The sequence below is a fragment of the Rattus norvegicus genome, chromosome 13 (genome assembly GCF_036323735.1).
Source record: "Rattus norvegicus strain BN/NHsdMcwi chromosome 13, GRCr8, whole genome shotgun sequence".
Taxonomy (NCBI): Eukaryota; Metazoa; Chordata; class Mammalia; order Rodentia; family Muridae; genus Rattus; species Rattus norvegicus.
In genome coordinates this window covers 86690423-86717769 of record NC_086031.1, presented here as the reverse complement: position 1 = coordinate 86717769, position 27347 = coordinate 86690423, and the positions used below count along the sequence as shown (strand labels likewise).

Sequence of the window (27347 nt, the reverse complement as noted above, 5' to 3'; positions counted from 1 at the left end):
TTGCATTTTGGGCGATAAATCTGGGCTGAACCGGAGAACTCGCCGGAGAACTCGCTGGAGACTCTCTCTAGCCGCTCCTAGCAAGGCCCACCCACCCAGCTGCTCCCCATGCAAAGCCGGCCCATCCATTCCCCATGCAGCCTGCTTCTGCAAAGTGGTACGATCAAAGGGACTATGTAAAGATGTTAATGTGAACTTTGAAAAATCCAAACTTACTTTTAACTGTCCTGAAGGAAGCAGTAATTTTCAGCATTTAAATAAAATTGCTCTTTTTCACTGTATTGGCCCAAATGATTGCAAGCATAAAAGAACGGGCAGATGTACTCACTGGTTCTGTGTGTCAACCTGACACAAGCTGGAGTTATCACAGAGAAAGGAGCCTCCCTTGAGGAAATTCATCCGTGAGATCCAGCTGTAAGGCATTTTCTCAGCTGGTGATCAAGGAAGAAGGGTCCTGCCCATTGTGAGTGGTGCTGTCCCTGGGCTGGTAGTCCTGGGTTCTGTAAGAGAGCAAGCTGAGCAAGCCAGGGGAAGCAAGCCAGTAAGTAACATCCTTCCATGGCCTCTGCATCAGCTCCAGCTTCCTGACCTGCTACATTCCAGTCCTGACTTCCTTTGGCGATGAACAGCAACTGACAAACAGCAATGCGTAAGTGTAAGCTGAATAAACCCTTTTCTCCCCAACTTGCTTCTTGGTCATGATGTTTGTGCAGGAATGAAAACCCTCACTAAGACACAGATCAATTTTATGTTGTTTGCGAAAAGGAGAATCTGGCCAGTTGTGGCCTAGGTTACCACAGGAAAGGGCAAAGTTTGATTGGCTGGCTTAGTGTGGACTTCAGTAATTGAAAGACTGGGAGGATGGCTGAGATGAAGACGTGTCCAATGTTGACCGCTTCTCTGGGATAATGGAACACATGGGTGGTGATAAGGACTTACCAGATGTAGACGGAGCAGATGATCATTCACAAGACAGTGGTGGTGAAGGAAAGGCCAGATCTGGAGTAAGCAGTGCTGTCATTGCCTGGGTCTTGAGAAAGAAAAAATAACTTCTGCAAGATTTCACAATTGAGAAAATCCCTGAGTTGATAGCTCAAAAGGCAGATGTGCTGTACTCGCCTCCTTTAATCCACTCTTCAACCTGATTTTTTTTTAAAGGCTTCACCGAGGGTTGATTATGTACCATAATATGGGGCAACCTGAGTCAGCTAAGGCAATATCCTTATGCATGAACATTTCCCAGGATTCCATGAGGCAGTTGAGATTCTAGGCGCTGCTGAATAACCGAGTTTCCCCTAAGTCTTCTTTCACCTTAGGAAAGCTCCCAGCTTAGGGAAAGATAAAGGTGTTAGATCCTAGACCATGGACTTGAAGGAAGCAGAAACAAATTGGCTAATATATTTTTTTTCACTTTTTTTTTTATTAACTTGAGTATTTCTTATTTACATTTCGAGTGTTATTCCCTTTCCCGGTTTCCGGGCAAACATCCCCCTAGTCCCTCCCCCTCCCCTTCTTTATGGGTGTTCCCCTCCCCACCCTTCCCCCATTGCCGCCCTCCCCCCAACAATCTAGTTCACTGGGGGTTCAGTCTTAGCAGGACCAAGGGCTTCCCCTTCCACTGGTGCTCTTACTAGGATATTCATTGCTACCTATGAGGTCAGAGTCTAGGGTCAGTCCTGTTGGCTAATATCTTAAACTGATGCCCTGCCATTCTTCAAGGATCCCTTTCAGAATTCTTCCACTAAAGCTTATCTTTCACAGACAGTGTACTTTACATCATTGGATGTGATCACTGGTCAGTGTTCAGGTATATTTTAGCTAAAACGAGTGGATGCCCTGACTTAGATGGTTTTTGAAGTCTATACACTTGGTATTGTTCGGTCTTAAGCTTTTACATCGCTTAGCATGGAGGAGGGAGAAAGCCTGCATTGGTGCTGGAGAATATGTACATTTTAGACCAGATTTGTATTTGCACTGAAGTATGGCAGATGAGAGGAAAATGGTAATACACTATTGGATTGGTTTATTTCCTGTTTTTATTTCAGCTTATGCCCTGGCTGGAAAACCTCAATTTATGTTCATGACAGGAAGGATTTTTTTAAATGTCTACATTCTTTCTAATAAGCTATTGGAAGGTAGAAAGAAAGAAAGAAAGAAAGAAAGAGAGAGAGAGAGAAAGAAAGGGAGAAAGGAAGAAAGGAAGAAAAGAAAGGATTGTTCACCCTTGTGGTCTCAGGCATTTTGAGCCCGTTCTTCACTCTAATTCATTGAGTCTAAGTGAACTATTTTTTTCACCTAGGACACTATGGGAGACTCATGAGGTGAGTCGTCGTAGTCCCCGAGACAGAATATCTGTAATCATTCCCGGATTGAATATATTTCTGATGATCAGAATGGAGGTGAGCAATAAGATGGCTTCTCCGTCCTGTGCCCTCTTGCAACCATCATCTCACGGGGCCCACAGGAGGAGACTCCAACTCACTACCTGGCACTGGGCATGAAGTCCCATGCCAGGAGGCCTGCGAGGTGGCTACGGGGTAGGTATCAATAGTTGCACCTTATTGAAACTCAGAGTCAGGCTTTGCCTAAATCATGTGTCAGCTATGGTGAACTCCCTATGTATTCTCCACATGCAGAAAGATGTCAAGATTGTGAGTCTGGACCAGAATCCTCTAGAAATCAGGTCTGGCCAGCCTCCCACCCTTTTCTTTTTTTTTTTTTTTTTCTTTTTTCTTTCTTTCTTTCTTTTTTTTTTTTCCAGAGCTGGGGACCAAACCCAGGGCCAAGCAAGCGCTCTGCCACTGAGCTAAATCCCCAACCCCATCCCACCCTTTTCTTATGTCTCTCTGCACTGTGCCTGCTGTTTTCTCTGCCCAGCATGGCAGACAGCAAAGCTTTGAACTAGAAGAGAAGATAGGGCAGGAACAAACGAGCAAGGCTTTAAGCAGGATTTTGGCGCAGACTGTTTTAGATTACTCACTGAAAGGGAACTGAGAGGAGAGCGTGGACTGAAATGGGAGAAGAACCAGAAGAATCAGGAAATAAGCTTGGTCCTGCCCCGGAGTCTCTCAAAGCCACCTCCCCACCGGTTTTAGTAGAGCCTAGAAGCGGAAGAGGGTGGAGTTGCAAAGAATAAGCAGTGACCCTGTGTTGAGACTGATACCGGCTGATACTGGCTGATACCCGCTGCGGCTGCAGCACTTCTGAATACACAACACAGTTCTCAGTCTGCAGAGGTGTCTCAGTAGTTAAGAACACTTGTTCTTGCAGATCACCCAGGCTTAGTTCCCAGTATCCATTTGGTAGCTCAGAGCCATGTGTAACTGTAGCCCAGAGGATCTTACACACTTTCCTTACCTCTGCCGAGTAGGCATGCACGTGGCTTACATATGTACATGCAGACAAAACAGTCATACACACAAAAATAAATAAACATAAAACTTTAAAAAAAAAAAAGGTACAGTTCTCTGATTGGGGATTTAGTTCAGTGGTAGAGCACTTGCCTAGAAAGCGCAAGGCCCTGGGTTTAGTCCTCAGCTCCAGAAAAAAAAAAAATCAGTAAAAAAAGTACAGTTCTCAACCTGAGCGTGGTGGTGCACCCTTTTCATCCCAGCACTTGAGACAGAGGCAGAAAGGTAGAGAGGCAGATGGGTCTCTGAGTTTGTGCCCAGCCTAAGCTACAGAACAAGTTCCAGGACAGCCAGGGATACACAGAGAAACCCTTTCTCAAAGAAAGAAGAAAGAAGAAAGGAAAGAAAGGAAGAAGGAAAGAAAGAAAGAAAAAAAGGAAGGAAAAAGACTAGAAAAGAAAGGGGGAAGAAAAGAGAAATAGAAATACAGTTCTCATCTCAAAGGGAATAAGAAATAGTTTATTCGTGAGTCAAATATGAGAGACCATAGCTCAGGAACACAGGTTCATATAATCCTTGATAGTGTGTGCAATGTAGAAACTGGTTTATAGAAGTTTTACCGTTACATATTAAAGAAGTCCACGAATCAAGGCACTTCAGGGATATATTGGTGGAAATAGGGTAATCCCTGAAATGCTCTCTGGTGACAGTCTTAGCTTTGGGGTTGGTGAAAGTTCTTGATCTATTAATTTAATACATTCCATAGGGTCACACAAGGATAGTAGTAACAAGGATATTTAGCCACAGAGATAAACAACCAATGGGCATTAAAGGGACTAAAAATAATTTGGCTTTAAAATGGCAACATTCCAACACTCCAAGTTCCATTCAGTCAAGAGTGGAACACCTTGTTAGAGTGTTTACCATAGGTATGGCTTTCCTTCTGGGAGTTTCATTCACATAGTCTAGAAGTAGCCACCTGAAGGAAGCCTCACACCAAAGGAAAGTGTGCTAGAGGGTGGAGTAATTCTGAATTTAGGGCATTCCTCTATCCGCCATTTCCTTTTCTCCTGACCACTAACTCCAAGCTTTCCTGTGCCCGGAACCAACCAATCCGATATGTCCCATGCCCTAGAGTTGATTTTCAAGTTACCTGAGAAGATCTGGAGGATTGGGCTAGTCTAAGAACCTAAGCTAGAGTGGAAGAACGTAGCAAATGAAGATTTGAAATCGTCACCTTTCTCCTGTATATGGTTCGCAAGAGATCCCAGTGGAAGTAGACAATGAAGTAGGATGCTAATGAACTGATAGGCTAGTTTGGCATTTGTTGTCATTTTGGCCATTTGTCCCATCAACACATACCTAGACCATGTGCAGATTCTACCATCCATGAGGAATCCAAGACTAGAAGTCTGAACCAAGTTCTAACTGGGTCTCTTGCCTCCTTGCTATGCTCTCTGCCTGGAGTTCCTTTGCCTCTTCTCTACTCATCAACTAGATACCCTCTAGATAACCTCTAGAGATTCAGAGTTATCTTCCCTGTGTCTCTTTCTTCTGGCTTCCCTGAAGTCTCATTTGTATCACTTAATAGAAATCTCAACTCTCAAGGGAACAGTGCAAGCTCTAGGATAGACTAAAGGATTGTGAAAAAGGGTTCTAATTAAAATGATTATGTGACTGTGATGGTTTGAATACAAATGACCCACACAGACTTAGATGGTACTATTAGGAGGAGAGGCCTTGTTGGAGTGGGTGTGACCTTGTTGGAGGAAGTGTGTCACTGTGGAGGCGGGCTTTAAGGTCTCATATGCTCAAGCTATGCCCAGGGTGGTACACAGTCTCCTTCTGCTACCTGTGGATTAAGATGTAGAACTCTCAGCTCCTTCACCAGTACCATGCCTGCTTGTGTGCTGCCTTGCTTCTCCCCATGACAGTAATGGACTAAACCTCTGAAACTATAAGCCAGCCCTGATTAACTGTTTCCTTTATAAGAGTTGTAATTGTCACGGTGTAGCTTCACATCCGTAGAAACCCTAACTAAGACAATAACTATTATAGAAAACTTATCCCCCAAAGATGAAAAAGGATGAATTCAAAAAGAACAACAACAAGAAGATGTAGACTAGAAGTTCAATACTTGCTGGTGTGGACACACAGCTCTTCAAGCATTTCTTTTCTACTAGATGTCTACTGTATTTTCTTAGTGATTTGTCAGCGACTAGTGGGAATTGACTCTGGGTGCAATGCAGAGAAGGAATTCTATATTCTTTACTATCTTAATCTAAGAAGGGAATAATTCTAGTAGGAATTTCACATTTTTAAATTTGTAGTTATGTATTAACAAGGTGTGTCAACTTAAGGAAATTGTATCCTTGCTTTTGTTGCTGGAGCATTTAGGGGGGAAACCTGGCCTCTGACCTCCAAACAATCAGGTTTAGCTGCCCATTCTCAATACTTCAATTAATAATATAAACAATGGTGAGAACCAAATAGAGGCAAGTTCTTCAGTGTGACTGTCTCAGTTAGGGTTTTATTGCTGTGATGATATGCCATGACTATGGCAACTCTAATAAGGAAAACATTTAACTGGGGGCTCACTTACAGTTCAGATATTTAGTCCACTGTGATCATAGAAAGAAGAATGACTTTCAACAGCAAACACAGTGCTGGAGACAGAACTAAGAGTTCTACATCCCAATCTGAAGGCAGCAGTCAATGAGACCAAACCTCTGGACCTGGCTTGAGTATCTGAAACATCAAAGCCCACATACCCCTCCCCAGATAGGATTCCTAGGGAAATTTAACTGGGGTGCCATTGTTTCAATTGTCAGCTAACATAAGGAAAGGATGAAAATGTTACTTAGGTCCTTGTGTCTGCCAGGGAGGTCATACTCTGAGTCTGCCTTTACCCAGTAGGGAGGTGTGGTAGATCAGGCCGCATTGATAACAGAATCCCGTAGAGCTCTCAAAGGGCGTGGTTAAACTGACTCTTGTTTTTTGTTTTTGTTTTGTCCTTGATTTGGTTTGGCTTGATTTTTCAAAACAGGATTTCTCTGTGTGTAACCCTAGCTGTCCTGGAACTCTTTCTGTAGACAAAGCTGGCCTCAAACTCACAGAAATATACCCAGTGCTGACTTGTTCGATCTGATGTTAAAAAAAAAAGAAAAGAAAAGGAACAGAACACAGACTGAGCCCAAGAAACCTTTGATGTACCACCCTGACTCCATCTTAAGGATCGAAGCCATTTCGTTAAAGAGTCAGAATAAGTTCATTTCTGATTGCTGCAAATTTCAAGCTTGACTGGGTGCTCTAACCCACTTCTGAAAGTTTACATACTCGCCACCCTATGGAGTTTGAGTCACACCTAGAATGTACTCTGATAAGATGCTTTTTCAAATAACTTTGAAATGTTCAGCCACGTTCCTATGTAACCAAACTTCCGCTGGAAACCCCTCAATCCCTAGCCTTACAGTTTTGGGGGGTTATATAAACCCTTGCCTTCAGCTATATTTGATGCTATTTTCTCAAACTCAACCTTAGGGACTTAGTCCTGTCCGGCAGAAAAGAAAGTTTGCATAATTTGACCAAAGAAATTGGGTAGAGAGGTCTTTTACTCTTGTTCAGTGGAATTGATACCTTCCTCCTCTTCTAAGGCATCTCCTGGCAACAGGCATATTTGGAATGTTCATTCCAAGGTTCAAGGTGCCTCCTTAAGTCTAAAAACCCTGTAAAACCAAGGCTGGGAGAAGCTATACAGAAAAGATCAGTGGCTTACACAGGGGTGAATCAGCTAATTATTATCTAGAACAGCAGGTGTCTAACTCCCTGGGGCCAAGATATGCCTACAGGGAAGGCTGCAGACACCTCTTCTGTGACTATGTACGAGAAGACTGATCTCATCGTGTGAATTCAAACAGAAGCTGGAGTATCTTCTCTTGGTGGCCCCTCTCCACTACTAATGATAGAGTTTTTGAGTATTATATTAGTCAAGGTTCTCTATAGTAACAGAACTTAAGAATGAATATGTACTAATATATATATTAATTTCATATATGTATATATATATATATATGAGATTTATTAGGATAACTTGCAGGCTGTGATCCAGCTGATCCAATAATGGCTGGCTATGAACAGAAAGTCCATGAATCCAGAAGTTTCTCAGTTTACAAGGCTAGATGTCACAGTGGGTCTTCACTAGATGCTGGGAATTCTGAAGAAGTAGGCTCTAATGCCAATGAAGGAATGGATCTGCTAGTGAGGGTAAAAGCAACCAAGCAAAGAGCAAATGTCCTTATATGGGCTTATAATAGAAGGTGTGACCCAGATTAAAGGTGTATCTTCCCATCTTGAGATCCAGATCAAAAGCAAGTGTCTTCCCACATCAAAGATATGGATGAGAAGAAGATCTACCTACTTCAAATTAAGAAGAAGAAAAAAGTCCCTCATGGGTATGCCCCCCATTTTTGGATTTTAGCTAATTCCAGACATAGTCAAGTGATAACCAGGAGTAGCCATCACACGTACCCACTGAGGCAGATAGCTGACAGAACTTTTACCTACACAGTCTTGGTCCAACCCAAACATCCTAATGAGGACACCCACGAGCCCTGCTCTCATTTTATAGAAGAGAAAACGTAGCTCCAGAGTTATAAATATGTCTCAGTGGGTTGAGCACTGACCCAGCATGGAGAAGACATAAGAATGATCTCCAGAACTCCCTAAACTAGGTGTAGTGGTAGATGCTTATGTGGTGGAAGTAGGAGGATTTAGAAGTTCAAAGCTTATTTTATAGTCATTATTGGGAGCTGGCAGATTGAGACAGCCCAACAGTATTTGGCTCACTGTAGAGCTAGAAGTCCAAACTTAGACAGACTAGGCATTAGGCCAACCCAGGCACAGAAGCCTTGGAAGTGATTTCCTAACAACCTAACACCAATGGGCAATGGGTGACAGAAACCTCAGAGCAGTTGATTTCCAGTTGACCTGCAAGCCAAATGGGGCCTGTGAGAACCAGGGCAGAAGGCAGGCCTCGGTGCTTATGGCTTGCAGAAGTGCAGCCCAGGGCTGGACGGCAGTGGCACGCTAGGTCGGTAGCTGTGGCAGAAGCCAGGACAACCAACCCTGAATCAGAGGATAGAGCTGTGTAGCACTTGTTGCTGAGGACTGAATGCATGCCAAGATCTGGAAGTCCTGATCACAGATGAACCTCTGACCTGTACAGTGACTAGAAATGCCCAAGAGTAAGAGTTTATATAAGCATGAGTGCAGAGGTAAATGCTTAAGTTTGAAAATAGTAAAAGAAAAACAAATATTAATATACATATATATGTATATATGTATATATATTCTATGTTTAAAAATGGCAAAGGGCATTTGGACCCTGTATAATTTTGTTTCAAATATCAGCATAGACATAATTATATGTTCAGTAATGACTGCAATTTCATAGATCCTCTTTAAGAAAGATCAAAACAAGCTTCAGAGGAATTCGATCTAAAAACCCATGGCACCACCTTGTGATAAAATTGCAGAATGACAACCTATAGAGATGCAATATACTGAGTTAAGGATACAGATTCTGTCTGATGATGCCATCTTAGAGCAATGAAAAACAATATCTCGCATGTCTCATTTTGTAGAATTTTGGAAAATTAAAGTATGTACGCACTTTGATACGTCACACAATCGATACACATTCAGAATTCCAAAGGGCTTCTGCCTTGCATTTTGCAAAGGAAGATTCTGAGATTGCTGGAGACAGTGTTTATCTTAAGACGCATTTGCAGATTGAAGCTGATGATGCCTTATGGCACATGTATCCAATAGAGCACAATATTTCAGACATTATGGTGTGAAACACGTTACAGATAGATCATACAGCCCCACAGAGCAAGCAGTTGTAAACCGATCTAACTATACTTTCAAGAAAATGCTCATAAAATGGAAGGGGGACATGGGATCTCCTGAAAACAGATTAAATACTTTACTGACTTTCAAATGTTTTAAATGACAATGAGACAGGTAGCACAGCTGCTGGAAAGCACTGAATTTTAGAAAGGACTCTTGAATTAAAGCAACCCATATATTACAGGGTTGTGCTAACTTCAGAGTCGAAGTCGAGAAATGTGTTGTGTTTGGGGAGAGGCTTATGCCTTTGTTTCAACAGAAAACACATCCACCAAAGGAAGAAAGATGACTTAAAAAAATTCAATCAAGGGGCTGGGGATTTAGCTCAGTGGTAGAGCGCTTACCTAGGAAGCGCAAGGCCCTGGGTTCGGTCCCCAGCTCCGAAAAAAAGAACCAAAAAAAAAAAAATTCAATCAATAACGTAACCCCAGATGTACAAGTCCCAATGCAAAAATACAATACATATAAGAAACCAAGGTATCAAGTCTTCTTCAAAAATCGCCAACCCCACAGTAATATCTGCTATGAGAGTGAGTTAGATGAAATCCCAGACAAAGCATTCAAAAGAACGATTGTAAATATTTTCAAACAATTCAAAATGACACGAACTCCTGAATTTCAAGAAAATATAACAAATAGTAGATGGAAAAACTGGAGTCCATATTGAATATGAAAATGTATATCCAATAAATTCAATAAAAGGAAATACTAAAGAAAATCATATTAAAATGCTGGACATGAAATTTTCAATAAGTCAAATAAAAAGATGCATTTTAGAGTGGTGGAAAGAAACATCGGCTTAGGGAAGAAGGCCTGGATAGCTAGGCTTCTGTGTAAATGAATAAGAGTTTGGATTTGGCCCTGGAAGTTTGTGAGGGGAAGTCATTGGCTAATTTTAAAAAGATGAGTGTTGTGCTCTGAGTCACAAGTTAAAAAGATTATGGTGGGGGCTGGGGATTTAGCTCAGTGGTAGAGCACTTACCTAGGAAGCGCAAGGCCCTGGGTTCAGTCCCCAGCTCCGAAAAAAAGAACCAAAAAAAAAAAAAAAAAGATTATGGTGACGAAGAGAGAGACTAAAATAGAAACAAGAACATAGTATAAGGTTATGGGATGGGCCCGCCCTAGTTATAATAAAGAAGTTATAATGATGAAGTCTGGGGTGATCAGAAAGAGAAGAGGTCACAACGGGCACTGCTTAATATGTGGTTGTGTATAAGGATAAGAATGGAGAAAGGAATCCAGTTTCTGGCTTGAGTGATCACAACAGTAGGTGGCATAAGGGATGAATTGGGGCCTGAAAGATGATACAGTTCTTGAATACGTTACTATTAGAAAGTATAAGATACAGATATGCATATATGGGGGGGGAGAGAGAGAGAGAGAGAGAGAGAGAGAGAGAGAGAGAGAGAGAGGAAGAAAGAGAAGGAGAAGGAAGAGAAATCTGAATTACATACCAGATATATGAACAAATTATGGTCAAGTCATGTTATATGCATGCACATGAAGAGTTTCACTTAGAATATATGAAGTGAGGGTGGTTACAGAGGAAATCCCCCGGAAATACCAACAATTGAGGGATGGCAAAGAAAGAAACATGTAAATGAAGTTGATTGAGACTGATCTGCAAAGTAGGAAGAAATATTTTAAAGGAAATTGGTGGAAAATTAAAGGATTTGAAGACCTGAGAAGCTCATCAGGGAGGTGGCAAGAAAGGACACCAGTAAACAGTAGATAAGGAGAAAGAGAAATTCAGGCACACTGAACTCTAGTTATGAAAGAAACAGCAGGCCCTGACATGGAGCACCGACAAAACAGCAGGGAATGGGGAGAATCCTTCTATTCCCATGGGACTACAAACAATGCCTCTGGGTGTTCATGGCTATACCATGTATCACTGTGAGAAGATAAAACTTAGGATGGCAGACTTGTGGCCCACAGAGCAAGCAGACACTAGAGAAACCCCCTACCCCTTTCTTTCTAATTTGCTCACTGATTCCATGGAGGGACATTCTCATGGGAAAGGTTTTGTAGTTGAACATTTGTCCAAGAAAATGAGAAGGATGTGCATTTTAAATCTCCAAACCCCACAGGCCATCCATTCTGAACAAACTAACTGTGACTACCTCAGTGATAGGTATGGATCTAGTTGTGACTGGATCTCAGATCCAGAGACACCAACGGTGAGTTGTACTTCATGAGGAAACAAGGACAACGACAACGTTATGATAGGAACTGCAGCTTAAGCTCTGGTCGGAAGAGAGAGCAGCTGTCCATGGTAGTACATGCCTTTGACCATAGTACTTGGAGGCGAGCCTGCTTTATACAGAGAGTTTCAGGCTTATCAGGGATACATATAAAGACCGTGTCTATAGACGGATAGGTGGATGGATAGACAGACAGACAGACAGACAGACAGACAGACAGACAGACAGACAGATAGATAGGGGAAGAGATGGAGAGATGGAGGGAGGGAGAGCTGATACATAAATGATAGATAGGTAGGTAGACAGACAGGTAGGTAGATAGGTAGACAGGTAGGTAGATAGGCAGATAGATAGATAGATAGATAGATAGATAGATAGATAGATAGATAGATAGAAGAAACCAAATAGATGTACATGAATAACTGAGATGTTGATGTTGCCAAATATAGAAATGTGATGTGATGAGATTATGCAACATGTGCATTGGAATGTATCTGAATACTCCATTCATAAAGTTATGTAGTGAGACTGGTGCCCTGAATTCTATTCAGAGTAACTCTACTTTGCATCAAATGTTTCTCTGTGGGCCAGATGTCATCTGAACAAGTCATCCTTCTCACAATGTTTCCCTAAACCAGCAAGGTCCCTGACAAGGGAAGGATGAAGAACACACATGTGCACAGTTTACCCAGAGTCTGTGCAATGTGTTATTTAAGCTTGGAATCACCTCTGCTGCTTTAAAACTGGGTAGTACTGTGAGCAGAGGTTTGCATCAATTCTGCTCCTACTTTGAATCGTATAAAATGAGAGTTTGGTAGCTAGAGGAGTTGGTGGCTTTCGGAAAATGCAGCTGTCTGGTTGCCTTCTGTTCTCTAACTCACCCTTGATGACTCCTTTCGCTGATCAAGCTGTTTTTATGTGAACCAGTATTTGGGCTATTGGTGCTGTCCCTTCAGAAGCAGATGTTAACCTCATATGCCCCAGGGAAAGTCACACAAATAAGAATAGGAAATTGCCAAGAAACATGAAAAACACCAACTCATTCAGGAAATTTAAGACATTCAAATTAAGTAAAACTATAATTTCCTTCAAGTTGAAAAAAAATAATTGAAATAATAGATTCCAAATGGTTTTAAAAGTAGCACACACACACACACACACACACACAATAAAAGTATATATTGATGTTGTCATTTCAGAGGGCTATTTAATGTTTCTGAAATTTTAACTACACATTACTTTGGTAATGCATTCTACTTGCAATAAGCTATATAAAAAATGCAATATAGACCTGGAGGGATAGCTCAGATGGTGAAATACCTGTGTGTAAGCATGAAGACCTGAGTTTAGGCCCCCAGAGCTTGCATAAACGCTGCAGTAGCAACGCAGGTTAAAGCCCAGCCTTTGTGAGAGCAGCCAAGATGGCTTCTGGGAACTCAGCGAGCTGAGCAAGCCAACAAGCCCACCAGCCTAGATGAGCTGCTAAGCTTGGATTCAGCGGAAGGAGAGAAGAGTGACCAAGGAAGACACCCAACATCAATACTCATCTCTGTATGCACATGCACATACATACAACATGCATACCTACACACACACACACACACACACATACACACACACACACACACACAGAAAGAGAGAGAGAGAGAGAGAGAGAGAGAGAGAGAGAGAGAGAGAGAGAGAACTACAGAAGTACAATCTCACATACAACATTCAAGTTTTTATTGTTTGTTTATTGAGACAGGGTCTGTCTATACAGCTATACAGCTCTGGCTGTGCTGGAACTGCCTTGAACTCAACAGAGATCCTTCTGCCTCATTTGGTATCGTTTATAATGACGTTGAAAATTACCTACAAATAGTAATGAAAAGGAGACAAAATAAACAAATTCTTGTATAAACAAGATCTCAGGGAGAAATTTGAGAAATCAAGCCATATGGTGCACTTGTTTTTGTTAAAATGTGTGTGTGTAGAAAAAGCTGTGTTTAATATGGTTATATATGCATTGAAACACACAAATGGCGGTCCCCAGCTCTGAAAAAAAAAATTAAATTAAAGAAACACACAAATGGAATGGCATAAAACTAGGCACAATATTTTAGCTCAGTATTGTACTAGAAGACCTGAATAAATGTTTAGCCTTTATTATTTGATTTTTGCCACAATAAGCATGTTTCTATTTTTAAATATGTAGATGGGCATTTTCCATTTATGTATGTGTATATGTATGTGTATGTATGTATGTATGTATGTATGTATGTATGTACGTATGTATGTGCACTACATGCATGCCTGGTACCAATGGAGACTAAAAAGGGCCTATAAGCTCCCCTGCAATGAAGTTACAGATAAATCTGAGCTACCATGTGGATGCTGGGAATCAAACTCTGTTTCTCTGAATCTCATTGGATTTGATAAGCTATCAATTTCAGATAAATCATGAGATAAGGGCTGGAGAGATGGCTCAGCAGTTAAGAGCACCCGATTACTCTTCCAGAGGTCCTGAGTTCAATTCCCAGCAACCACATGGTGGCTCACAACCACCTGTAAAGAGATCCGATGCCCTCTTCTGGTGTATCTGAAGACAGCTACAGTGTACTTATATATAATAAATGAATAAATCTTTAACAAAAAAAAAAATCATGAGATAAAACATTATTTTACACTGAATTAACAGATAAATAGGTAGAGCATGAGTCTGAATCTGTGTGTGTATGTATGTATGTATGAATGTATGCATGTGTGTATGTATGTTTTGATAGTCCATGGTGTGAAGAAGAGAAAAGAACAACTTTTGGATTCATCCCCTATCCTTCATTTCTATCTCACCCAGGGCTTCCACAAGGAGGAAGGCTCATGGACAGTCTAAGGATATAGAACCAAGAAAGATTATAGTTTGTCTGCTAAAGCTTCTCTCCTACAATGCCAGAAACCAAGCCTCAAGAGCTTTTAAGAAAGAGGAGAAAATATATCCCCAAGAAAAGGAAAGATGATGAGAAAACATTTTAAAGAGAGAGATACTGAACAGATGGACGAAGAACAGAAGCCCAGAGGAATTAGACATGTCACATGACATGTGCACTTGGGGTTCATGGCTACTTCTCTAATTGTCCTAAGTGATATTTTGGGTTTTCTTCAGCATGTTAGAGTCATCCCTTGATTCTGCATTACACGTCACGGACACGCTCTGGGTTCCAGTTGTAATAAACTTCAGAAATCATAAAATGTCCCTTGTAATACAAAACCACTCTCAGCAGCAGACTGTTGCATAAACATTCATGTTAGAGCAAAGGCATCACTAGAGTTTCAGTTTGGCCTTGAAACTACAAGGTTTTTTTTTTTAAATCACTGGTATGTGTTTGTTTGTTTTTAAGTTTTGCTCTTTCATAGAGAAAGTGTTTTTCAGTCATTCAAACTTGCTATTGATGATCTGTTCCGTCTTGCTTAAGACACCATGATTGTTTAAACAACATGCACTTGATAAAATTGTGTAGTACAATCAATTTATGCTTATCCCTGACTAGCTTATTTTATTTGGTCCTGACAATTACTGGTGGTAACCCCTAGTCTACTGCTGGCCTGGTCACCTCCCTAGTGGTGTACCTCCAGATTTCTTGCTGTTTCTCCTGGCCATGTGCTTATCATCCATCTTCCCCTCATGACCGCTTGCTTTCTCTCTCTCTCTCTCTCTCTCTCTCTCTCTCTCTCTCTCTCTCTCTCTCTCTCCCCTCTCCCTTCTTCCTCCTTCTCCCCTGGACTCTCCTCCTCCACCAAGTCACCCCGAACCCACCTACCTCTAATCCCGCCAGTAACTGGCTAAAGCCAATTTTATTTAAGGAATAGTTTTATATCAAAGAACAAGGTTTGCACAACAAAAGCTTATACACATGAGAAGTCACTCGTAGGCCTAGACCTTCACGTATAGAATTTAGCAATACAGTGCATAGCAATAGACCAAACCTCAACAAAATTGGATTTGTTTTTAAAAACACATGTGAACGCTCCAATCCATAGAAGGGTTGATAGAATAGCACCGATATAGGATGGGAATAGGAAGGGGATTGTTGTTAGAGCAAATTTCTAAACTGGGGTCTTCACGACTTCAAGGTTGGCATTCTACCTCTGAGGCAGCAAATAAAAGTTCAAGGTGAGCCCTTTCTAGTAGCACCTAAGGCTGCAAAACTTGACACAAGCTAGAGTCATCTGAGAGGAGGGAACCTCAGTTGAGAAAATGTCTGTAAGGCATTTTCTTAATTAGTGATTGATGGGGGAGGGCCCAGCCCCTTGTAGGTGGTGCCGTCCCAGGCTTAGTGGTCTTGAGTTCTCTAAGAAAGCAGGCTGAGCAAGATGTGAGGAGGACGCCAGTAAGCAACACCCTTCCATGACCTCTACATTAGCTCCGGCCTCCTAGCTACTGCCTTGTTTGAGTTCCTGTTCTGACTTCCTTTGGTGATGGTTGATATGGGAATATAGCCAAATGAACCCTTCCCTCCCCAAGTTGCTTTGGTCATGGTTTTGCATTGCAACAACCGAAACCCTAATTAAATCATAAGCAATGTGACCCAAGAATGGCTTCCTTCCAGGTCACCAGCGCTTGGCCGGGGTTTCACCATTTGCTTTTGGTCTCTTCCATGGCAATAAGAAAAGGATATTTAGGAACTAGACTCTCTTTATCAGTTAACCAGTGTTAGAATATCCTATGTGTCCATTCTAAATCAAAACCAAACCTTACAGTCTATTCTGAACAATTGCACCCCCTTCATACATCTGAAGAAATCTTAACTCCATAGCTGATGATATCAGAAAGTAGAACCTCTAAGAACTGATTAAATCAAGAAAGTGAAGTTCTCATGAATAAGTTTAATGCCCTGTAAACGAGGCCTAGAAGATCTCTTACCTTTTCCACCATATAAGATTCAGTGAGAAGCTTAATCTGTGAACACAGAGGCTAGCCTTACCAGATGCTGAATCTACCAGCATCCCACCCTCCAAACTGTGAGAAATACATTTATATTATATATAAGCTATTCCATTCATTGCATTCTGTTTTAGAAAGTCAAATGATTGAGAAAAGGATATTTAACCAATGCTTTTAAAGAGGCCATATAGTAAAGACTATTACCTTGGTCTTGGGAATGTAGCTCAATGGTAGAGTCAGAAAAGGGAAGGTGGAAGAGAGACAAGGTGGGGGAAATAGAACAAGAGGAGGAAAAGGAGTAAAGAAGGAGAGGAGGAGAACAGAGAAAAGAAAGATAACCCTAGGGGGTTGGGGATTTAGCTCAGTGGTAGAGCACTTGCCTAGCAAGCACAAGGCTCTGGGTTCGGTCCCCAGCTCCGAAAAAAAAAAAAAAAAAAAGAAAGAAAGAAAGAAAGAAAGAAAGAAAGAAAGAAAGAAAGAAAGAAAGAAAGAAAGAAAAGAAGAAAGAAAGAAAGGAAGGAAGGAAGGAAGGAAGAAAGAAAGAAAGAAAGAAAGAAAGAAAGAAAGAAAGAAAGAAAGATAACCCTATAACTTCACCCAAAGAGAAGTCTAACATTTGTCCTTGGACTATGACAGGTGATGTAGGAGTCTTTGAAATATCATGCCTGAGAGAACTGCGTGTGTTTAGCAGAGACTCGCACCAGTGAACCAGTAAAATGATTTGGTGTAAGGGCTTTGGATCACCTACCATATCAGCTCAAACTCCTGAAGGACTGAAATAAGCATCTAGTCATGCCCACATGATTATATCCCAACACTAGCTCTAGACTTTGATGTGCTTTTCTGATAGACAATATTCAATGTGTACCATCACATGTCAATCAGAAAGAGAAAAAAAAAAAACCTCTTGGTGAGTCCATGGACAGAGAATCCTCCTGGACTCAACTCCAGCGTCTCTTCCCTTCAGTCGCTTTAGTCATTATTTAGAACCATTCTCTGGTTGTAAATTAACCCTATTAACTCTAACTACAGTATCAGTTTTCTGTAACTCATGCGGGTCCTTCTACTGAATTATGTAACTTGACTGTGGTTTGAGAAGTCCCTGTGTAAGTTGATGTAAGAAATAAGGGAATTTAGAGGACTGTCCCACCATTTTCAGTTTACCAGCTTTCACAGATTATTTCTGGAGGTTGGTAGAATGTAGAAAATGATACCACTGACTTCTCCCTTTTCAGATTTTACAGAATGAAAATAAATACAGTCATCAGAGGAATTTATAGTAATGAGTTTAGAGAGTGACTTTCTGTTTCTCTATGTTAGTGGTAATTTATTATTATCTATAAAATGAGACAAAATTGCTTTTCAGACAGATCAATAATACAAGTGACAGTTCATGCTGGCAAGGATGTGAAATGAAAGGACCACTCACTTATTGCTAATGAGAGTGCTAATTTGGACCTCTATTATGGAAATTAATATCGAAGCTCCTTGGAATCAATTGAGAATCAATATATCTCAAGATCCACATATTCTATTCTTGGGCGTATACCAAAAGGGTGTTTCATCCTACCACAAGGATATTTGTTCAATCATGTTCCTTGCTACTCTATTCATAATAGAACTGCCAAATACTGGAAATAACCTAGATGTCCCTCAAAAAAATAATAGCTAAGAAAAAATGTGGTACATTGTCACAATGAAGTATTACTCAGTTGTTTTAAAAAAAATATTATGAGGGGCTGGAGAGATGGCTCAGTGGTTAAGAGTACTGACTGCTCTTCCAGAGGTCCTGAGTTCAAATCCCAGCAACCACATGGTGGCTCACAACCATCTGTAATGAGATCTGATGCCCTCTTCTGGTGTGTCTGAAGACAGCTACAGTGTACTTATATATAATAGATAAATCTTTTAAAAAAAGAAATAACATGGATTCACCATTTAAAAAATATTATGAAATTTGCACGCAAATGGATGGAACTAGAAAAAAAAATCTTCCTGAATGAGGTGCCCCAGATCCAGAAAGGTAACTGTGGTATATAGTCAGACATTGCCCATTAAATAAATGATAACTAACCTACAATCTGTATACCCAGAGAGATATAGAGGAAGGGATTATGGGAGATACATGAATCTCCTTGGGAGTGGGAACTATAGATTTTATGGACGGACCTGGGGCAGTGGGGATGGAAACAGTGGAGAATCAGGTGTGGGGGGAAAGGAAAGACAGTGTTGGGGAAGGGATTGTAGAGCAAATCAAGTAGACTTGATGGGCATTTGAGAAGTAGTATAGAAATCTAGTGCAGTGGAAACTACTTAAAATACATAAAGGTGATCCAAATGAAGTCTCCAATGAGGAGGACTGAGTCCCATCTGGCCATCTCTTGTCACCAAAGAAGCTTTGTTACCTGAACTGCGTTACATCCGATTTAAGTTGTTAGCCAAAAAATCCCCCCAAGCCCCAGGCTATTGCCAAGGCAATAGGTTGCTCTCCATCAACTGACAACAAGGCCCAACTGCTGAAGACCACACCCACACATCTCATTGAACATGGAGAGCGCAGCTGGTGCCTACATAGAAACTTCATCCGCATGTTCTGGTGTCTTTGGTATGGAAGGTACTCTGCAGGCTACCCAGAGAGAGACATAAACACTAATGCAGCCATGAAACCTTTGATTTACACTCTATCTTGCCTGCAAAATATGTTAGGGCATGCACAAAACTTATGGGATTAATCAACCAATGTTTGGTTTGACTATGGCCCACTATGAAAAATGGAATCCACAGCAACACTTTTTGGGTGACTGACCAAAACCAAGAACAACAGTAATGAAGATAACAATGAAATGACTCCTAGTGACATTCTGCTGTACTCATACATCAGTGTCTTATTCAGTCAACATCAGAGAGGCTTCCTCCTGCAACAGATGGGAACAGATACAGAGACCCACAGCCAGACATTATGCAGAGAGAGAAAGCCCTTGGAACGCACATCTCTGAGTGGGTCGTCCCTGTCAAATCCCTTCCCTTCAGAGCTCAGGGAAGCCTGCAGCAGAGTGTGGGAGCCAGAGGGGATGTGGATACCAGGAAAACAGGTCTCTCTAAATCAACCAAGCAATGACTTCTCTGAAGTCATACGAAGTCATAGAGACGGAAGCAGCAAGCATAGGGCCTACATGGGTCTGCACCAGGTCCTCTGCCTGTAGATTATAGCTTTTGGCTTAGCATTTTTAGGGCACTTCTGAGTTTGTGAATAAGTGAATCTCTGATTCTTCTGCTTTTTCTTGGGGCTCTTTCTTCTGTTGGTTTGCCTTGCCTTATGTGATAGGTTTCGTTTTGTCTTATTATATTTTGTTTTGTTGTGTTTTGCTGTTATCTGTTAGAAACCGTGGAGAGACTATTTTGTGTATTGTATGGATGCCTCGCCTGTTGATTAAAAAGCCTATGGCCTCTGCAGGAAATAGAGGTGGGACATTTGGGAGAGAGAAAGGATTCTGGGAGTCAGGTGGGAAACTCGCAGGGAGGATGTGACAAGATAGACGAATGGTATCTGGGCACAGCTAACCAGCCATGTGGTAGCATGTAAGCTAGAGTAATTAGGATATTTTAAGTTATATATATTCAGAGAAAAGCCTAGCTATATGGCCAAGGTATTGAAATATATTCTGAGTCTGAGTCTTATTTCTGGAAGCATGGGGCTGGGAGGAAGAACGGGACATAGCTTCAACAAGAAACTTGTTCTTTTCTAATGAGAGTCTGAAAGGCAGCACATCTGAATGGGAGAAGAGGAGTAGAGGGAAGGGAAACTGTGTTCAGGATACATTATATGAGAAAAGAATTTGATTTCATTAAAGGGGGATTATGAACACTGCAAAACTGGCAGGGTAGGCAATAAGAAAGAAGGAGAGGCGCAGGGAAAGAGAGAAGACACTGATAAAAGGCTCCCAGGAACCAGGGAGAAGGATTTGCAGGCCCTACTTACCAGAAAAGTACAGAGAGCCTTCAGTCCTCGGTGCCAAGAGTTCTGGACCCAAGACAGAAAGCTCTAACACTGGCTGCTGCCAGGAGCCAAAGATCTGATACCAAAGGACAGCACTGAACTGGAACACAAGAGGGTGCTGCTTGCTATTTTTCTGCTTGCCTGCTTCTAGCTAGTCAGATGTGTCCAGGCTTCACACATCTGGCAGTGAATTCATGATTCCATCCAGGAAGAGCAAAGTTACATCAGTGGGCAAATATATGCAGAGTTACAGTTAGAGGAAAGTCTCAGATTGTGAAAGCACCAGCAGTTATGGAGTCTACATATAAACTCTGTCCTCCAACAGATGTAAACCGCATGCCCCTGAGTCATCGCACTATTACGTGGATCCTCCACAGATGGGGAGCTTACGGCCACTCACACATCGCTGGGTATAAGTGACTCTCATAGCACGAGTATGACTTAATCTGATCTTAGACAAATCTACTTACCACTTACTCCCATCATCTCTTTGGGCATTTTCTTTTTTGCCAGCTTCCTCTTATTCAGATGTTACTCCTCGTTTTCCCCTTGTGAGCATGCTCACTTGCCAGACATGCCTACTCATTATTTGAATAACCTGCTTTACAACTTTGATTGTGTTGCTGTATTCCTAGGGGGTAAACACATGTGTGTGTTGTCTTAGCCTTAACACGATAGCAGCTACTTCATATGACTTGCTGAACACAAGCTGATATGTCACAGGCACGACCATATCGGCACCCAAACCCACCAAAGGACGTGCATGGGGTTAGATACCACACTTCTGAAGAGTGTGTGGCACCCTAGGAACATAGACCGGTGGTTGAGAACATTTACTACACTGGAGGCACAGAGCCTGTTCACCTCCAGTGTTCACTGGCAGGTTTGGGGATGGGGAATGTGGGGGTGGGGCAATGTGGCTTGTTAGACATGATTAGTTAGAGGGGCTGACTGTGGATCCTGCTCCCCTACCCGGGCTGTCTTGTCTGGCCTCCTTGGGAGAGAATGTACCTAGTCTTACAGTGATTTGAGATGTAGGGGTGGGTTGGTACCCAGGGACCCTCGCCCTTCTCAGAGGTGATGGGGAGACAGTAGGGGTAGGGAGCATGTGAGAGGGGACTGGGAGGAACAGGAGTGGATTGATTGATTGATTGATTGATTGATTGATTAATGGGAAAGATAAAAGAAAGAGGGACAGACTTGGGTAGGCCAGAGCTGACCATGGCCTAACAGAATCGTGTGTGTATGTGAAAAAGGGGTAGCTTGCAGTATACTTGGGATTTTTATTATCAATTCAATGTTATCCACTGCTTGATGGGGTAACATGGCCTTCTGTAGCAACACCACCCTTTGTGGTTTAGAAAAATTATTATTTTTTTTTTAGGTTTGTGCTTTTTTTTTTTTTTTTATTAACTTGAGTATTTCTTATATACATTTCGAGTGTTATTCCCTTTCCCGGTTTCCGGGCAAACATTCCCCCCCCTTCATTATGGGTGTTCCCCTCCCCATCCTCCCCCCATTGCCGCCCTCCCCCCAACAATCTAGTTCACTGGGGGTTCAGTCTTAGCAGGACCCAGGGCTTCCCCTTCCACTGGTGCTCTTACTAGGATATTCATTGCTACCTATGAGGTCAGAGTCCAGGGTCAGTCCATGTATAGTTTTTAGGTAGTGGCTTAGTCCCTGGAAGCTCTGGTTGCTTGGCATTGTTGTACATATGGGGTCTCGAGCACCTTCAAGCTCTTCCAGTTCTTTCTCTGATTCCTTCAACGGGGGTCCTGTTCTCAGTTCAGTGGTTTGCTGCTGGCATTCGCCACTGTGTTTGCTGTATTCTGGCTGTGTCTCTCAGGAGCGATCTACATCCGGCTCCTGTCGGCCTGCACTTCTTTGCTTCATCCATCTTGTCTAATAGGATGGCTGTATATGTATGGGCCACATGTGGGGCAGGCTCTGAATGGGTGTTCCTTCTGTGTCTGTTTTAATCTTTGCCTCTCTATTCCCTGCCAAGGGTATTCTTGTTCCCCTTTTAAAGAAGGAGTGAAGCATTCACATTTTGATCATCCGTCTTGAGTTTCATTTGTTCTAGGCATCTAGGGTAATTCAAGCATTTGGGCTAATAGCCACTTATCAATGAGTGCATACCATGTGTGTTTTTCTGTGATTGGGTTACCTCACTCAGGATGATATTTTCCAGTTCCAACCATTTGCCTATGAATTTCATAAAGTCGTTGTTTTTGATAGCTGAGTAATATTCCATTGTGTAGATGTACCACATTTTCTGTATCCATTCCTCTGTTGAAGGACATCTGGGTTCTTTCCAGCTTCTGGCTATTATAAATAAGGCTGTGATGAACATAGTGGAGCACGTGTCTTTTTTATATGTTGGGGCATCTTTTGGGTATATGCCCAAGAGAGGTATAGCTGGATCCTCAGGCAGTTCAATGTCCAATTTTCTGAGGAACCTCCAGACTGATTTCCAGAATGGTTGTACCAGTCTGCAATCCCACCAACAATGGAGGAGTGTTCCTCTTTCTCCGCATCCTCGCCAGCATCTGCTGTCACCTGAGTTTTTGATCTTAGCCATTCTCACTGGTGTGAGGTGAAATCTCAGGGTTGTTTTGATTTGCATTTCCCTTATGACTAAAGATGTTGAATATTTCTTTAGGTGTTTCTCAGCCATTCGGCATAGAAAAATTATCTATAGAAGCTATTTATAGAAATATGCTATAAACCTGTTTATATCCTGTTGCACAGTTACTAGTCAACTGGAAACATTTTTAAGATTTTGTTACGTTTCATCCTCTCCCTTCTTGTCTCTCTCTTTGATAAACTTGTGACAATAGGAGTAGCCATAACAGACATTTTTACAACTGTCCACACATGTACATCACACACACACACACACACACACACACACACACACACACACACACTACTGCGTGAGTTACTGGGGCCAGCAATCGGGACCAGACTAGGGCAATGAGAAGAAGCTAGAACAGCACTGGAGACCACAGGGCAATGAGAGAGCTGGTGTCGGCAGATGGTTCACCAGCATCCTTCATTGAACACAACGGCTGAGCTTCCTCGATCTATTAATACACAGAACCTAACCAAAGATCTGCTCAGAAGTCAGCAAAAGCTGGTAAAATGACTTAAATAGCAGCTAATGTTGGGGCTATAGAAACGGCTCAACACTTAGGAGCACTTGCTACTGTGGGGGAGGACCTGAATTTGAATCCAAGCATCCACAAGCCAGCTCATAACCATCCACTATCCCAGATTCAGGGAGTCTGAGGCTCTCTTCGGACTATTACGGGTACTGCATGTGTGCGGTGCGTGCACACAGACGCGAGCAAAACACTCCTACCCATAAAACAACTAACGTGACTAAATCTAAATGTTTTTAAGTGATAGTCGTCTTACCAAAGGTTAGCCGGAAGGTAGTCCACTTTACTGCTTATATATGTGTTATTTTGCTCGTCATTTCCAACTTCAATGAGTAGAAACTGCAGCCATGCGTATCTCTCTGACGAGGAAACTGAGGTATGGAATATCAACTATTAAACTCACTTGATGCCACATAAAGAGCAAGAGACTCTGAAGATTGATATTTCACTCTGATGGGATCTATCGTCACTTACGGTGTGTGCAAACCAAGAAGGAAATACCCAGATTAGGTTAACTGACATAGAAATCCCCTATCTAATGGGGATCAGGAGCATTTCCTGGATTAGGATCCTGGGCCTCTGTATAGTTTTTAACTACACAACTGCTTTGCAGAGTTACCCTGTGTCACCATTTCCATCCCACACGTTAGATCTTGGTAAAAGAAGGTAGTTGTGATACAGATGTAAAGGCAGTGAGTCACAGAACTGAGGTGGCAGGGTCTCCCTCCCTCCCTCCCTTCCCTTCCTCGCCCCTCTCTCTGTGAGTGCACAAGTGCGTGTGCGTGTGTGCATGTGTACGTGTGCGTGTGTGTGTGTGTGTGTCTGTGTGTGTGTGTCTGTGTGTGTGTGTCTGTGTCTTTCACTGCCTCCTCTTTTTCACTTGTCAACACAAGATGGAAAGAAAGGCATTCTCTCCCCAGATGCAGGCACTTTAACTTTGGACTGTCCAGCCTCCAGGACAGTAAGAAACAAGTGTTCATTCTTTACAAATTACTCTGTCTCTGGTACCCTATGTGGGTTCTGAAAAGACAAACAACTAGTAAATTGCTGTCTTACAGACTTCATTGCTGCCATGGTTTCAAAGGCTCCTCACGTGAGTGCCGCAAACCCCACCCCCAAATGGACAAATGTTCTAGTCTTTCTTCAAAACACTTTTTTGCAGAATTCTGAAATTTTCGAGCCCCCCCCCCAAATCCCATCCGCATTTTCTCCTCCACAGGACTCACAGAAGACAGACTCCTGGGGCCCTGGAAATCCTGTCCTTTCCTGCTCCCAACTTCCATCTCCAAGTAGAAGGCAGCACCAGATCATTGACACATGCTCAGTGGGTCAGGACTCATTTGTCCAACTTACCGCACAATTGGATCAGTAGTTGTAGGAACACGGAAACAGGCAAAGCAAACAATCTCCTTGATACTTTTTATATTTTAGTATGGTAGATTCTGTGGCAAAAATAATAAGGCAAAAGGGAGGGATAAGGAGGGGAAGGAGGGAGGAGGAGGGAGGGAAAACTAAGGTTAGTGTATAAAGTAAGTAAATTAATCAAATCTTTAAAAATCCAGGAATGATGCTCTGTAGAGGGGGAAAGGGAAGCCTTAGTAGATCTTGAAGAAGTGGTAGCCATATGGGCATCTGAGGAGCAAAGGGAGAACTTTATTTTAATGTCGAAGATTGACTTCGAAGGGTGTACTTAAGAGTTCTTGACCACACTAAAGACAAGTGTAAAACAGGCCTCAAGAGAGATGACTTCAGGATGGATGCACAAATCATCATTAGGGCCTTGAAGACTCTAGAAAGGACCTACATTTTCTTCTATGGGAGACAAGCAACAAGAAGAGGACTAACACAGGCTGAGAAGTTAGATGTCCCTCTTTAGAATCTATTTTGGATTTCAGGGGCCAAGACAGACCAGGAGACTAGTTAGGTAATGTTGACTATGGTGAAGATGATACAATATGACTGCAATCCAGGTGTCTCCGCCCCCCCCACCCCGAAGCAGAATGTATAAGTCGCAAGTGACAACGTGACAAAAGATTTATCTAGTTCATGGATCTGGAGGCTCCAGTCCAAGATTAGGTGGTCGCATTGTTTGGGGCCGCTCAGAAGGGCACCAGATGGCAACAGCAGAGAGTGCATGGTGGAGCGAACTATTCACAATCATAGGCCAGGAAGAGGGAGGTGAGGATACTGGGGCCCTGAAGTCTCCTTTGAAGTATTTGGATCCCATAAAACAGAAGGTCTTCCCTAAGCATTCACCCAATAGTATCACCCTGAGGGCATGCAGACATTTGGGGAAGACGACTCATATTCAAACAGAAGCATAGCATAGAGTCCATGGAATTTGCTAACAGTTGGATATGGGACATGAGAGTAGACTCAGGGTAAATTACAAGTGGCCGGCCTAAAAAGGTGAGTGACTCTAGCAGCAATTTCCTGGGATGAAGATACTTCAGGTGAAATAGGAGGCCCGGGGTGAGAAAGCAAGAGTTGGTGTGGTACATGCAGAGCTTCAGATGCCTGCTAAACCTCTCCATGCAGATGCCAAGGGATGGCTGCATGTACAAGCTTTGAGCTCAGGAAGGATAGATGTAAAACCAAAAAACATTCCATCAAAAGACCAGGTAAGGTGGCCTAAGTCAGAGATAAAGAAATTGCTAAGTTTAAGACTTAACCTAGAAATATTTCACTCTTCATAGATAAGAGATTCACAACAAAGAATGAAGGAGAACGAGACAGAATGGGATCTCGCGGAGGAGACTGAGTGCTGGCCGGGACTGCTGGTGTGGGGTTAGTTCCCAAAAGCAGTTTTTCCTTTATTTTAGTCTTTCCTTTTCAATTTCTGTCCAAGTAGCTCTTAGGGAACACCTCAGGACTTTTCAGTGACTAATTTGACTTCATCTGGGCCTCTTTCCCTTTCATAAGTTCTCTCCATATTACATAAAAGATCTAAGTCTGGCCATTTACAGAAACAAGGAAAGCTCTGACCTGAGTTACCCAAGCCCCTTCTGGGCCAATTTATATGAATAGGATCTCTTCATTCTGTTCGGCAAGAATTTCAGGAATCAAAATGGCAAGGTTTTTGAATAACTCTTGCTTCCATCACTGCCCACATCTGCACAGCGTGTGACAAAAACAAGCAACACTCATTTAATGTCTGTGACAGGATATAGGATGATAGGAGTCGCCGTCACTGCGTGTGGGTTATTGTCCCGGCTTTGCTAATGAAATGTTTGCTAATAGAGTGTACTTAGAAAAACTACATCTCCGGCTCTTAATTGAACTAGGTCAAGATGACCAAATACCTGTCCGCCTACGAGCCACGTTGGAAAGAAGTCTAGGTAGGCTTTCGGAAGATGATGGATAACACACAGACATGGCCTGAAGAATCTCTGGGGAATACGTTGAGTAAAGTTGGTTAAAGCCATCAGGAGAGGTGAGTTCAAACCATTTAAAAGAAGTGTCCAGTTTGATGGCAAGGTAAAACGGAAGGTGATAAAAGTGGAACAGAGGAAGTCCCTGTCTGTCCCAGATGGACTGGAGGGTTTGTGGAGCTCTAGCCTGAGAGGGGAGGGAGGAAGAGAGGGAGAGGGAGAAGGAAAGGGGGGAGGGGGAGGGGGAGAGGGAGGGGGAGAGCCTGCACCCACACTCTCAGTGACGAGCATCTTTGTTTTTCATTCTTCTATTTTTTAGAGGTTGTTCGTTGACAGTTTCCCCGCAAATACGGTGAGCCTTAGTCACTTTCACACCTGTTCCTCTCCCATCCACCCTCCTCCGGTTGGACTCTTCTCCCTAACAGTCACACCT

The 27347-nt window shown here is 42.3% G+C and overlaps 1 long non-coding RNA gene across 3 annotated transcripts; it reads left to right on the top strand.

Annotated features, from left to right (window-relative positions):
• Window positions 1-510: 510 nt before the first annotated feature.
• Window positions 511-27115, top strand: LOC103692286 (uncharacterized). Of its 3 annotated transcripts, none has more exons than XR_001840901.3 (3): window positions 511-649; window positions 2300-2399; window positions 26828-27115. It is a non-coding gene; the product is annotated as an uncharacterized LOC103692286 (long non-coding RNA). The 3 variants fall into 3 exon arrangements; XR_005492636.2 differs by lacking the exon at window positions 26828-27115 and adding an exon at window positions 14298-14967; XR_595560.4 differs by lacking the exon at window positions 26828-27115 and adding an exon at window positions 14298-14967 and having other exon boundaries at window positions 2300-2537.
• Window positions 27116-27347: the final 232 nt, after the last annotated feature.